The 12,035-nt window shown below is 40.7% G+C and overlaps 1 pseudogene; it reads right to left on the bottom strand.

Moving 5' to 3' along the window:
- Positions 1-6,020: 6,020 nt before the first annotated feature.
- LOC129481521 (ribosome biogenesis protein NOP53-like) lies at positions 6,021-7,557 on the bottom strand (annotated as a pseudogene).
- Between the last annotated feature and the right edge of the window lie 4,478 nt (positions 7,558-12,035).

Raw genomic sequence — 12,035 nt, forward strand, 5'->3', positions numbered from 1 at the left:
TACAGCCTGAAGAAATGTAAGCCCATCAAACTTCTTTTCTTTAAATAAATTACCAATCTCAGGTATTCCTTCATAGCAATGCAAGAATGGCCTAACATAGTTGTCTTTGTTAATTTTGTGCTACTATAACAGAATATCTGAGACTGTATAATCTATAAACAGAAATTTATTGACTCACAGTTCTGGAGGGTGGGAAGCCCAAGGTCAAGCTCTAGCAGCCTCAGTGTCTGGTGAGGCCGTTCTCTTCTTCCAAGATAGCACCATGCATGGTGCATCCTTTGAAGAAGAGAAATGTTGAATTTTCATATAGCAGGAGACAGAAGAGCTAAGAAAGAAGTTATTAAACCCACCCACAAGAGTGGAGCCCTCATGGCCTGATCATCTCTTAAAGGTCCGACCTCTTAATACTACTACAGTGACAATTAAATTTCATCATAAGTTTTACACAGGACAAACATTTAAGTCATATTATATTTTAAAGGATCTAATGGAAAAATTAGGCAACATAAAAGCCCAGATGGGTAATGTAAGAAGCTAGATGACAACTCTAAGAAAGAATCAAAAAGGGATGCTAGAAATTTTAAAAACAGTATCAGAAATGAAGAATACCATCAATAGGCTCCTTAGTACAATTGACCATCATGAAATAATCATTTCTATCACTTAAGATAGATTAATATATATCACTGAAGGTAGATTAATAGAAAGTTTCTAAACTGAAACACAAAGAAAATAAAACAGTACAGAGCATCTAAGAACTACAGAACAATATTAAAAGGTATAACATATGTACAACTGAAATGTTAGAAAGAAATGAGAGTGCAGGAAAAAAAATATTTCAAGAAATAATAGTCAAAAACTGTGAAAACTTAATGACAGACACCAAACTTTGGGTCTAAGAAGTTCAGAGAATACCAACAAGGAGAAACACCAAAAACTCCACACCTATCCATATGATATTAAACTGTAGAAAACCAAAGACAAAGTGATAATCTTGAAGAAAACCAGAGAGGCAAAAACCTTGCCCACAGAAGAACAACAATACAAATTTGAGCCACTTTTCATCAGAAATTATACAGGTAGAAATAAAGTAAAGTGAAATATATAAAGTGTTGAAAGAAAAAAAGGAAATATTCTGCCAACCTAGACTTATGTCCAGTAAAATTATCCTCAAAAAGTGAAGAATAATAGACTTTGTCAGGCAACCAAAAAATGAGGAAATTCCTTACTAGTAGACATGTGTCACAGAAAGTTAAAACACAAAAATGTTCTTCAGGCAGGAGAAAAATGATATTGATTAGATTGTATCTACATAAAATAAAAATAAGGAAGAGGGTAAGAAAATGAATAAAAGTAAAATAAATTATTTTATTTTTTTAATTGATCTAAAAGACAACCAACTGCTCTTTAAAGCCATAATAGTAAAATCATGTTTAAGTCTTTAAAGAATATGGATAACTAAATCACAGAAATGTCACAAGGAATAGGAAACAAAATTGTAATACTTTTTATAGGTACCTATATTACATGTAAAGTGATATAATTTTAATTTGAAGGTGGACTTAGATTAGCAAAAAATATAAATCGCAAACTACAGAGCAACAACTTAAAATGTTGGGGAAAAATGTGCAGATAATATGTCAGGAAATGAGATCAACTGGAATTATAAAAAGTTTTTAATTAAAACCAGAGAATGCAAGAAAAGCACAGAGGTGTAGAGAAGAAGAAAAAGGAAAAAACAAAAGAAACAGATGGAAAACAGTTAAAAAGATGTTAAACTTCAATTCAACTATATCAATAATCACTTTAAATGTGAATTTGTCTAAACACACCAGATAAAAGAAATTGTCAGTTGGATTAAACAAAACAAAACAAAACAATATGGTATCTACTAGAAACTGACTCTAAATATAAAAGCCCACATAAGTTAAAAGTAAAATGACAGGCCAGGCTCGGGGGCTCATGCCTGTAATCCCAGCACTTTGGGAGGCCGAGACGGGTGGATCACGAGGTCAGGAGATCGAGACCATCCTGGCTAACACAGTGAAACCCCATCTCTACTAAAAATACAAAAAATTAGCCCGGCGTGGTGGCAGGCGCCTGTAGTCCCAGCTACTCGGGAGGCTGAGGCAGGAGAATGGCATGAACCCGGGAGGCGGAGCTTGCAGTGAGCCGAGATCGCGCCACTGCACTCCAGCCTGGGCGGCAGCACGAGACTCTGTCTCAAGAAAAAAAAAAAGGAAAAAGACACAAAAAGAAATAACATGCTAACACTAATCAAAAAAGGCAGGAGTAGATATATTAATTTCAAACAAAGATCAAGTACTTTAGAACAAGTCATGTGATTAGGGATAAAGAGGGACATTGCATGATGATAAAACGGTAAATTCTTCTAGAAGATATAACAATCCTAAACTTTTATGCTTCTAACAACAGTTAATTAAAATGTAATAGGCAAAAACTGATGTAACTTAGAGGACAAATAGAGAACTCAACGTTTATATTTGTAGACTTTAACACCCATCTCTCAATAATTGGTAGGTCAAGGAGGCAGATTATTGGTAAAGATATAGAAGACCTGAACAGCTGTCTTATCAATTTGATCTAACTGAAACTTATGGAACACTCCATTCAATGAAAGACGAATACATCACAATCTTGAGAGCACATATAACATTGATGAAAAGAGACCACACCTTTAGCCATAAAATGTACATTGACAAATATCAAAGAATGAAAACCAAAGTACATTCTCAGAACACGATGGATTCAAACAAGAAATCAGTAACAGAAAGATAGCTGTAAAATCACCATGTCTTTTGATACTAACAAAAATTCTAAATAACCCCTGAGTCAAATAAAAAGTTTAAAGATAAATTTTAAAATATTTGTAAAATACATGAAAATAAAAGTACATTTTCTCAAAATCTGTGGAGAGCGGCGGAAGAAATGCTTAGAGGGAAATGTAAAGCACTAAATGCACATAAGAGGACAAAGGAAATATCTAAAAATCAATAATGTAAGCTTCCACCTCAGGAAGTTACAGAATAAAGAGCAAACTAAACCTGGAAAAAGCATTCAAAAAGGAAATAAGCAGTAGAGAAGATATCAATAAAACTAAAAACAGAAACACAATGGAAAAATAAATCTAAAAGCAGTTTCTTCGAAAATATCAACAAAATGTATCAAACTTTTGCCAACCTAACCTAACAAAAAGAGAAAAGACATAAATTACCAACAACAGGAATAAAAGAGGTCATTCCTACTCATCTTATAAATATTAAAAGAATAATAAGGAGTTACATAGAATATCTCTTCATATGTGCTTGTGGGAATGCAGAATGCAGAATGATACTGTCACTTTGGAGAATAGTTTGAGTTTTTTATTCAGCTAAGCATATATTACTTAGCAACTGTTCTGTGGCATTTACCATAAAGAAATAAAAACTATGCTGGCCGGGCGCGGTGGCTCACGCTTGTAATCCCAGCACTTTGGGAGGCCGAGGCGGGTGGGGAGATCGAGACCACGGTGAAACCCCGTCTCTACTAAAAAATACAAAAAATTAGCCGGGCGTGGTGGCGGGCGCCTGTAGTCCCAGCTACTCGGAGAGGCTGAGGCAGGAGAATGGCGTGAACCCGGGACGCGGAGCTTGCAGTGAGCCGAGATTGCGCCACTGCACTCCAGCCTGGGCGAAAAAGCAAGACTCCGTCTCAAAAAAAAAAAAAACTATGCTTACATAAAGCCTGTACACAATGGTTATAGCAACTTTACCCAAAGCTGCCAAGACCTGGACACAAGCTACATACTGCATGATTCCATTCATATGATATTCCAGAAAAGGCAAATTTACAGGAAAATAATACACAGTGGTTGCCAGGAACTGCCAGGTGGAGGGTGGAGGGTGGAGGGTGGAGGGTGGGGTGTTCACTCTAGGGTGGCACAGGGGAATGGGGATGGTGATAGACTCTTTAATACCCTGATTGTGTTGGTGGCTATTAATGCACATCAAAAAGAGTGAAATTTGCTGCATGTTAATCTGAAAAGGTGAATTTAAAAAAATCCAAGGCTTTGGTTAAGTGGAAGTATCATGTGAGCCTGAAGTTTCAGTGAATACAAAATGAAATCAAACACACAGAACATCAGCAGCCAAACAAATGAATCACACACATTTTGGCTGTGTTTTAAAAACTTGAATATCTATATTAAGAGACTTAACAGTGATATTCTAGAACGTTCTGGCTAAATTGTGCCCCAGTACAACCCCAAAGAATGCTCTGTATTTGAAAGTGACTAAGTGATCATTTTAAAGCTGTACAGCTGGTAAGTAGATGAGCCCTAACTCTCCACCCCGTGTTCTTACGTGGATTATTTGTCAAAAACACCTGAGGTATTTACTGTGCCAAATTCCTTTTTCTATACGTTACATAAATCATGCAGAGAATGACAATTTAGACAATGAGAGATCTTAAAATAATATTGATAGAGGAATGGTTAATAAAATTAGTAACACATGGTCTTCAGAGAAGAGATTTTTAGGTGTGGGAAGAGGTCATAAGAACAGTTTTCAGAGATTGGAGAAACTTGTAGAAATACTAGGCTTGTCTCACACATTAGTGAGTGTCCTATTATTGAAAAAATTCAAGTAGAATGCATGATGAGTGCCAGAGATCTTATGAAAAGGATAGGGAATGCTTGATGACTATTGAAATCCCTTTAAATTCTTCACATTCTTGGATTTGAAGTGAAACTCTTTATTGATGAGGTGGTCTGTCTTGTAAAATAGCGAGCCCTTTTTCACGTTTTCAAGATGAGTCTCGGGAATCCAGCCTCAGACAGGAGGTTGGCCCAGACGACTCCTAGGTTTCCTATCAATCTAGGACTTGGTAATGTCTATCTGGAATGTTATACACAGAAACGTCTTCACTGGATAATAAGTTAATGTTGGTGACTGTGTTTAACTCTAATGCTGTACAGGTCTTGTGAAACAATAAGAAAAACTAGCGATTCTGTTTAATTCAGATTTAGTGAAAAATAAAAACCTAGTGAGCTCAAATTAGGAGTATGAAAGCAGAAAACTATGAACTTTTGTTTTTCCAACTCCACTTTCCTATTGCTGTATTCAAAAACACACAAAAGTAGATGCAGAATTCAAAGAAGAATATTGGTCAACAACAGTTCTATCCCTAGATAAGCCTCTGAGGCAGAAGAGCAATGATACACAGAAATAATGAGAGGAGATTTCTATCCACTCAGTATATTTTCACCTGAGAAAAGAACTGTCCTAAATAAAGGGATGGAAGCATAACCCCCCATCCCATCAACACACACACGCTCACCCATGTGCACATGCACACACACACACACAGAGGCATATGAACAAACACAAAAGCATGCACACCTGGTGCAGATTGTAAATGGATCATTTCACCTCTGCATTAGCATTCTGGCTCTATATTTCTCAGCACAATACAGTTGAGATGAGGAGATTTCTCCTCAAGGAAGAAAATGTACATAGTATGGCAAGGATAATTCACCTAACAATTCAGAAAGAAAGGAAGAAAACAGGCATTAATTGGATAATTAATTATCCTTCGGCTAAGTCATTTAATTCTCATGTCAACCAAGGTCTCTCTTATCCCTGAATCTACACATTTTCCAACATGTTCTAGTCTTACGTTCTAGGCATCTAACTTGTTCTCTGCCTCTCCTGCCTTATTTTTCTACTGTGATTCTCTTTACTTTGTTTTCTATTGATAATTCCTCAATCTCACCAATTCTACCTACCTGTATAACTGGACAGCAGGGCTATACTGCACCTAAAATTGGATTTTTATTAGTTTGTATTTGTTTCTGCCACTTAATAACCATTTAATCTAGAAAAGGTGCCTAACTTTTCTCTCTGAGCCTGTTTCCTCATGTGAATGAAGCCGATAATAGTATTCTTTTGGAAGGATTACTGGGAACACATATGTAAAGCACTTAGAAATACGCCCGCCATTTTATTTGCAATTCTTCCTCCTTATCTTTTCTTTTTTTTTTTTTTTTTTTTAGCTAGAAATGACTTTTTATTGAAGGGCGAGGCTCCGACATCTGACGGCAGCTACAACTGGATCCCGCGGAACGCCCGCTTCTCCACCAGCTTCACCTTCTACTTACGTTTGAACTTGGCTCTCTCTCGAGGCTCGATCCTGCTCCTCCTCTGGAAGCTCCTGAATCGGTCTCCAAGGATGTTGCCCTCGGGCTTCAGGGTCCTGAGCGAGTCTGTCAGCTCCGAGCTCAGCTGCACGTCGATGTCAGCTGCCTGGTACTTGAGCCGCCCCAGCCTTCGGGCCTTGTCAGCCTCGGCCTCCCGCCGTGCCTGCCGCTGCCTCCGCCGCCGCGCCAGCTCCGCCAACCTCAGGGCCACCTGGGCCTTGATCCGCGCAGCGGGAACACCTGCTAGTGCCGGAGCCGGAGCCGGGCAGCCAGCAACGCGGCCTGTCGTACCCGCAGCCTGCGCGCAGCCTTCTCCCGCCGCCGCTGCTGCTCCGTCTTCTTCTCTGTGGCGGCCAGGCGGGCGGACGTGGGACAGACCTCGGCATCCCCAGCCTCCAGCCCGTCGCCCTGGCCTGGCTCTCCCTCACCATCCGACTCCTCCAGCAGCCCCTCGCACAGCTCCTGGAACGTGGACTCCTGGGTGGCGGCCTGCTCTGTGGCGGGCAGAGCCAGCTGCCGCTCCAGCCTCTCCGCCTCCTTCTGCCGCTGCAACTCCACCTCGTGGGCCGCTGAGAGCAGGGTCTGGTGGTCTTCAAAGGACGGGTTGGAGGAAGCTCCGGCAGGCGCCACCTCCACGGCGGGTGCCTGGGACGGCCTGGTGTGCAGGCGTGGTGGCCGCTTCACTCCTTCCTTCTTGGTCTGCTCCAGGAAAAACTCATCCTGGCCAAACAACGGCCTGTCCGGAGGTTGTCTGAGGCCCAGAGGTCGTAGAAGGGCCGCTCCACGGTGTCCTGGGGCCCTGGCTGCGGGAGGGTTGAGGAGCCGGGCCTGGGCCCTGCGCACCTCCCGGGGCAGCTCGCCCTGCTTGGCCAGCTTCTCCCATAGCTGCTCCTTCCGCCTGAGCTTCTTGGCATTGGGGACCTGGTGGGCGAGGACGTCTTTGGGGGCAGGGACTTTGGATGTGTTCTCAAGGATGAGGTGAACGCGAAGGGGTTTCTTGAGAAGCAGTGACTTCTTGTGGACTTTGGTTCTCTTCTTAGCCCTTTTTCCTTGGAGCCGGTGTCCACAAAGAAGAGTTTTTCATGTGGGGCCTCTGACAACAAGCCACCGCTCGTGCGCTCCTGTAGCCGCACGTGTTCCAGGAATTAGTCAACCTCCAGCCCCAGCGGCTCCTGAGCAAGCCGCCGCCAGCCCCACTTCTTATTTCTTGGGCCTCGCCGCCGCTGCCTCAGCGCTGGGTCCACCGAAATGCGCCGCTTTTGGAGCTGTGCTTCCCACCAACGCCGCAAGCAGCACAGGCACTGAAATGCGCCGCTTTTGGAGCTGCGCTTCCCACCAACGCCGCTGCCTCCTGCCGCCATCTTGTCAAAGGCCCTCCTCTATCTTTTCTCTCTTACTGCTTCGTTTTCTCTCTTTTGAAATATATACCTTTTAATCTATTATATCAAGTTACTTAAAAATATCGACCAGAAACATGAAAAATGTGCTATGAATAGTAAAATTTGGCATAACACTGAGTTCATTATTTCACAATGTGGATCTCCTTTATATGACAAATAAGATACAAGAATAAGAGATGAGCAGCCACAGTGGGAAAGGGGTATCTCATATGTATTCAGAGGAAGGCAAGATTTTGAAGGATTAGAAAAGTTGTTGAAATGGAATTGATAGGTAAGAAAGGAGTCACATTCCAAGCAAAAATCCCACTTAAAAATTTCCATTTAATATAAAATACAAAGGTTATGCTATTTATCCAATGCTGTTTGTCAGTCCCTTCAGTTTACATAATTGAGGTAATTCTTTTGAGAACTAACCTTTCAATGACGTCTGTCAGTCTTCGAAAATAAAATATGAAGACAGACTCAAGACAAGATGGCGACTAGATGCAGCCAGAAAGTGCTGCTCCCACTAAAAGATCAAATTGTCAAACAAACCAACGCAATTTGGGCAGGTCTTTTGAGAAAACATTGAGAGTGGATAGAGGTAATGCTGAAGCCCATGCTGAAAAGGGAGGGAGATGGGAACCCTGTGTGGGGTACCCTTAACACTAGGGTTAGTAGTTCCTGGCCCTTAACAGCTCCTGGACAAGGGATGAGTTAGGGAACTGAGGGGTACCTCACTCTTGCTGAAGACCTCTGGGATCCTGGATACAGGGGGCCTCATAGCCCCCCGTGGATGTGTGAGCTGGTATTAGGCTGTCTCTGAGGAGCAAACAGAGACAGGTATTTGTACAGTGTGGAGCTTGGGAGCTTTTGTATACTGAAAAGCTCTGGCAGAGTGTGGTCATAGACATCAATCCCCCAGGGCACCCCATCTGCCTCTGGAAGGCTGTCACCCCAACTGACCACTGAGCCAAGAGGGAGTATGGCCAGTTCTCCTGTGGGACTGGGACACACCTGTTCTGAAAACCCTTCTTCCCGCTGGTCCATCTCAAGGCTCATGCCCAGCCACCCTGTAAGAGCAGGTGCATAGAGCAGCCTCACAGGCGAGTCTGAATGCATAGCTCCACCAGAGTACTTTTTGGGTAACCTGGGAATACGTTGGTTTTCCCAGTGCAATTGGAGCCTGATTCCAAGTCACAGGGCGTCCTGTTGCCCACAGGATTGTGATTCATAGCCCAGGAGTACTGAGCCAAAATCTGTGGCCAGCATTTGAGCAGAGGAGGAGCCTCTCAGAGCACTGAAGGGGTGAGATGTGCAGGTTCCTGGGCCAGGATGTTAATGGAGCATGCCTCCCTCCACAGGGCTGGTCAACAAAGGGTGTGGCCTGTCTCCCTGCCACAGCCTCAGCCCTAGGGAACCCTGCAACCTGGGACTTCTGACAAAAGAAATGCAGATGGGGCACCAGTGACCACAGAAGTTCCCCTCAAGGCCCAGGAGCAGGCCTGGCGAGGCCATCTGTCTCTCCACCCCACCACAGAACACGCCTACGAACACCAGAAAGTACAAAAGAGGCATGCAGCTGTGTATTAGCCTAGCTACTGGCCATTGCTCTTAACTGCCATCTACTGCCTCACAGCCCAAACTAAAATACCAAAAATTATGCTGCTAATATATACACCTGTGAAACTAAGCAGAATAATTCACCCACAAATAAAGATCATATACTGAGTCCTGGCCTCCTGAAAGCATGCAGAAATGAAGCCAACTGACTATACGCAATTTATACCACAGTTAAAGGAGCACCAGCACTCCCAGATGAGAAAGAATCAGCAAGAACTCTGGCAATTAAAAAAGCCAGAGTGTCCTGTTACCTTCTCATGAGTTCACTAGCTCCCCAGCAATAGTTCTTAACCAGTCTGAAATGATTGAAATGACAGACATATAATTCAGAATCTGTATGTCAAGAAAGCTCATCAAGATTCAGGAAAAAGTTGAAATCCAGTTTAAGAAATTCAAGAAATCTGGAAAAATGATCCAACAGCTAAAAGACAAAATAGTCATTTTAAGAAAGAACCACAGTGAAATTCTAGAGCCAAAAAAAACTCACTACAAGAATTTCAGAATACAATTTCATAATACTATACTTTACTTTCTGAAGTATTAACAGAGAATAGATCAAATCGAGGAAAGAATCTCAGAGCTCAAAAACAAGTTCATTGAATCAACTCAGTAAAATAAAAAAAATTAAATGAGCAAAACCTTGGAGAAATATGAGATTATGAGAAGATTATGAGATTATGTAAAAAAATTACAACTCATTGGTATTCCTGAGAGGAGAGAGAGAACAAGCAACTTGGAAAATATATTTCAGAATATAGGCCACAAAAATTTCCCTTATCTCACTAGAGAGGTTTACATGCAAATCCAAGAATTACAGAGAACTCTGCCTAATATTATACAAGATTTACCAAGGTAAAGGCGAAAGAAAAAAACCTTGAAGGTAGCTAGAGATAAGGGTCAAGTTGCATAGAGAGGGAAATCCATTAGGTTAGCAACAGAACTCTCAGCAGAAACCTTGCAAGCCAGAATAGACTGGGGGCATATTTTCAGAATCCTTAAATAAAAGAAATACAAATCAAGAAATTCATATCCCACGAAACTAAGCTTCCCAAGTGAAGGAGAAATAAAATCATTCTCAGAGAAGCAAGCACTAAAAAAATGTTTCAACTAGACTAGGCTTATAAGAAGTCCTTAAAAGAGTGCTAAACATGTAGTCGAAACAACACCACTGACTACCACACTCACAAAAAAAACTTAAGCACATAGCCTACAGTCACTATAACTCAACTACACAATCAAGTCTCATAATAACCAGCTAAAATCACAATAAAAGGATGAAAATCTCACATATCAGTACTGACCCTGAATGTAAATGGCTAAACACCCTCACTTAGAAGAAAAAGTGACAAACTGGATAAAAAGACACTCACCCACCTGCTATCTTCAGGAAACTGTCTCACATGTACTGACATCCACAAACACAAAGTAAAGGGATGAAAAACAATCTACCATGCAAATGGAAAACAAAAAAGAGCAGGAATTGCAGTTCTTATATCAGTTAAAATAGACTTTAAACCAATATAAATTAAGAAGGATGATGAAGGCCATTGCACAATGATAAAGGGTACAACGTAACAAGACTTCACTATTTTAAATATATGCAGAGCCAACATTGGGGCACCCACATTCATAAAACAAGTTTTATTTGGCCTACAAAGAAACCACAGTAATAGTGATTAACACCCCACTGACAGTGTTAAACAGATTATTGAGGCAAAAATCTAACAAAGTAACTGGATTTAACACTTGAACAACTGGACCTAACAGACACCTACAGAACACTGCACCCAACAACTACAGAATATATATTCCTCTAATCTGCACACAGTACATATTCTAAGATTGACCACATGCTCAGTCATAAAGCAAGTCTCAATAAATTTAAAAAAAATTGAAATCACACCAAACACACTCTCAGACCACAGTGCAATAAAATATAAATCAGTATCAGGAAGATCTCTCTACAAAAGTACATGGAAATTAAATAACTTGCTCCTGAATAACTCCTGGCAAACACTGAAATTAAGGCAGAAATCAAAACTTATTTGAAATTAATGAAAATAGGGACACATTTTACTGCAATCTCAAATACAGCTAATGCATTGTTAAGAGAAAATATTATAGCCCTAAACATCTTCATCAAGAAGTTAGAAAGATCTCAAATTAGCAATCTAAAATTGTACATAAAATAACTAAAAAAGGAGAACACCTCAAAGCTAGCAGAATAAAAGAAAAAACTAAAATTAGCAAAGAAGTGAACAAAATTGAGATGCAAAAATCCATACAAAAGATCAGTGAAACCAAGAGTTAGTCCTTTGAAAAAAATAAACAAGATTGATAGACTGCTAGCTAGATTAACAGAGAAGAAAAAGAAAAGATGCACATAAGTACAATCAGAAATGACAAAGACATTACAATTGTTCCCACAGAAATAAAAAAGATTCTCAAATAATACTATGAACAATTCTATACACAGAAATTAGCAAATCTAGAGGAAATGGGTAAAATCCCGGAAACACACAGTCTCTCAAGTTTGAATTAGAAAAAAATTTACCCTGGATAGACAAACATCAATTTCTGAAATTGAGTCAGTAATAAAAATCCTACCAGTCAAAAAATTTCCCTGGATCAGATGGATTCACAGCCGAATTCTACCACACATAGAAAAGAGAACTGGTAACTGTTCCAAAAAATTAAGGAGGAGGGACTCTTCCCTAATTCATTCTATGAAGGCAGCAGCAGTCTAATACCAAAATGAAGCTGGACCCTTACCTTACACCATATACACAATGAAAAAAAGAAAACATTAGGCCAATATCCCCAATGAACATAGACAC

The sequence above is a fragment of the Symphalangus syndactylus genome, chromosome 5 (assembly GCF_028878055.3).
Source record: "Symphalangus syndactylus isolate Jambi chromosome 5, NHGRI_mSymSyn1-v2.1_pri, whole genome shotgun sequence".
Classification (NCBI taxonomy): Eukaryota; Metazoa; Chordata; class Mammalia; order Primates; family Hylobatidae; genus Symphalangus; species Symphalangus syndactylus.